This window comes from Mus pahari, chromosome 9 (genome assembly GCF_900095145.1).
Source record: "Mus pahari chromosome 9, PAHARI_EIJ_v1.1, whole genome shotgun sequence".
Classification (NCBI taxonomy): Eukaryota; Metazoa; Chordata; class Mammalia; order Rodentia; family Muridae; genus Mus; species Mus pahari.
The window spans coordinates 776883-780485 of record NC_034598.1 but is presented as its reverse complement, the minus strand read 5'-3'; positions in this window follow the sequence as shown (position 1 = coordinate 780485).

Below are 3603 nucleotides of genomic sequence, written 5' to 3'. Positions count from 1 at the left end.
CTCCAGAAGAGGGTGTCAGATCTTGTTACGGATGGTTGTGAGCCACCATGTGGTTGCTGGGATTTGAACTCTGGACCTTTGGAAGAGCAGTCGGGTACTCTTACCTACTGAGCCATCTCACCAGCCCTGTGCTCAAGTTTTAAAGGTACTTGTTGATGCATACTGGAAATTTTATGAGGATATGAACAGAAACCCTAACCTATCATGCTTTTAATCACAGCACTTGGGAGGCAGAGGCAGGTGGATCTCTGTGAGTTTGAGGCCAGTCTGGTCTACAGAGCTATTTCTAGAAACCTTAGCCTACTGCAGGTTTCTAGATGAGCTTCTCTCTGTGCTATTAAGTGTCTGATCTGACTCAGCCATTACAAGTAGTATGTGTCCACGTTAGTAAAGAATATGGGTGGCTTCTTTTATCTCAAACCATCCCTCAAGGCAGCATTAGTAGAAAGCACAATCCAAACATGTATGTGCATGGAGTGATTCGATACATGTTAGATACAGGTAGAAATACAAGTCAGGTCAAGATAAACATGAAGCTAGAGGTGGTGATGGAGATGAAGAGAGGGACTGGGTAGTGATAAAGTGAGCAGGGAGTTTCTTGTCCATTCAATGTCACCCAATAATAACTCCAAAATTTCAGAGAAACTATAGCACCTTTTTGTTTCTTACGCTAGAGGGCCAAAATAACCTTGGAGTGTGTACTATTAAAAGTTGCTATGGTTAAATGTGGTATGATAGCCTAGAGGGTTGCCCCTCAAGCCTGGTGACTGGTTGAGTCCCTGAAATCTATGTGGAGGTGGATGGAGAAAACCAAGACCAAAGCTGTCTTCATGAGCTTCACATGCAGACTGTGGCACATGCATGCCACATTCACACACCAAAACACTAAAATAAAAAATTCCAAAGTTTTAAAAATATATTTTCTTTTATATGTGTGAGTTTTTTGCCTGCCTGCATGTATGTGTGTATGTGTGTGTCACATGCATGCCCAGGGCCTATGTTAGAAGAAGCATTAGATCTCCTAGAACTGGAGTTATAGATGATTGTGAGCCACCATAAAGTTACCTAGAACTGAACCCAGGTTCTTTACAAGAACAACAAATTCTCTTAACTGCTAAGCCATCTCTTTAGTTCCCCAAATTAAAAATAAATAAATTTATATCAAAATGGCTAATGCTATAGTGTGAATTAAACTTGGGAAAATAAAATCAGTTTAGTCTAAAACATTACCTGTTTTTCTAATACTGGTATTTTGACTGAGGATAATTTACAATATTAAATGGATATGAAGTTGTGAAATTTTAATAAACTGATGATCCACTAGTAGTTTACTGTCATTGAAGTAATTTTTTTTTTTTTTTGGTTTGGTTTTTCGATACAGGGTTTCTCTGTATAGCCCTAGCTGTCCAGTAACTCACTCTGTAGACCAGGTTGGCCTCGAACTCGGAAATCCACCTGCCTCTGACCCCCAAGTGCTGTGAAGTAATTTTTAATTTAGGAATTATTCATAAAAATTCCAGGAAAAAGGTGTACAAATATTTAGGAAAAGTTACCTGTCATAGAAGAGGGCAAAAGAAGACAGACTTCCTGGTCTTTTACAAGAGACTTTTCTTCTCTTAGTATTTAGCTCAAAGTACCAAGCATATCTTTTTAGAAGGTACTGTAGCACTGTGGTATCCAAAGTCACAATAGGAGGAATACAAGAGTCACATTGGGACAATGTGTTTCAAATTGCACAGTTTACATGGCTGTTACTATTTTTGGAATATTAAATAATCCTTAGGAGTGTGATACTCATTTCTTACCATATTTGGGTATTCATATAACAGCTAAATCAAAGAAAAAAGGCTGTGTCAACTGTACAATTTAACTTCTGAATATATAATTTTATTGCCTTTATTGATAACACCCAACAATGATGAGCAGCCGATAATTTTTAGAATTCGGAATATCATGCATCATATTTGTCAGTGGCTTCACGTGCCCCATTACACTGTCACCTGACCCCCCCTGCTGAAGATCTGCTTTGCATAATTATTTTCCTAACTATTCTAGCTCAGACAATGAAGCCAAGTGGAGGGTGTTTTTAGCCGTGAACCAGCTTGCTGATACAAGTGTAAAGGACTATTGTTCTCCTCCCTCCTCCCAGTCTGTGCATCTAAGTCCAAAATAAATGAATGGCAACAAGTTTCTTTTACTGCTTTTAGCATAAAATTTCAGACAGGAAAAACATTCTGCTCAAGAATGAATCCCAGCAGTGTTCGTGGTGCCAGCAGGCAGCAGAGAAGCCTTAGAGTATGGGAGGAAGCCAAGATAAACTCTGCTGGATACGAGTGAAGTCATTTATGTATGATAACATATGATTACAGTTCTCATTCAATTTCACAGCTGTTTTCCCTCCAGTTTAAATGATAGGATTTATAGGCAACAATCTTATAGGTGAGATCATCCCAGATACGATTTTAATTGGATTCTAGTCAGATACTAAGCATAAAGGCATGTCCTGAGACAGAGGACTCTTGGTAGCAGAGTGGTAGTGAATTCCTGAAGACTCAGATGGAAGGCTCTGGAGTGGGTACATAGTCGGGCATCAGAGAAGATGGGGAAAAGTGGAGCTGGGCAGTCTCGTCTGCCCAAGTATTGCTCTCAGAGGTGAAAGATAACCCTGATGATTCACCTGGAAAATCTTGTTCCTCCCCTTGGACATGACTAGACCTTTCTGGAAGTCTTGACTTTTCTCCTATGAATCCAGACTGTAACTTACTGTCTAGTAAGTAGGGAGAACAAACCCCACTCATGGTACCTCACACTTGGTGTGTTCTGAGTCATCACTTATATGCATTCAACCTGAGAGTGCCATTGTATCTTTAGTTCCTTCTTCTCAGTTACTCTTGACCTGCCAGTCACTTTTTACATCATGGCTAGAATAACCTGACAAGTACTGTTTGGTTAAGATTATAAAGCCCTCAGTGGCTAACTGGTGCTTTCAGATAAAGACTACAATTCTTTGAGCTCAACTTTGCTCTTTTTTTCCTCTCCTCTGGCCACTAAAATTGAAAGGACAATTCTCAGCTTTATATGGAAACTCAAAAAATCTGGGCTAGCTAAAACAATTCTGAAAATTAATAATAATATAATAATAACTGTTGGAAGTATAATTATTCTAAATCTTAATGTACTACACAGCTATAGTAATAAAAAGCAGTATAATATCAGCATAAAAACAGACATGTTGATTTAAATGGGGTCACCAAATAATGGAGGAGACATGCATTGTCCAGACATCTCTATCCACCAAATGAAACCTCCAGTGCCAGTAATGTGTTACATCAGATTCAGGTATTGACTAATAACCCAGGCTATTGCCACAGCTGTTAGTTGCTGTCCTCAAACTGATGATAAGGTCCTATAACTGAAGATAACCCTCCATTACCCATTGAACACAGAGAGTTGGTGCCTACCTAGAACCCTCACCCCTACTTAGAAGTGTCTTGGTACTGGAAGGTACTCTGCTACCAGAGGAGAAAGGTAAACATCAACCTAGCTACAAGCCTGTGACTTACAATGGTGACCTACTTGCAGGATACTCTGGTACAATAGTGG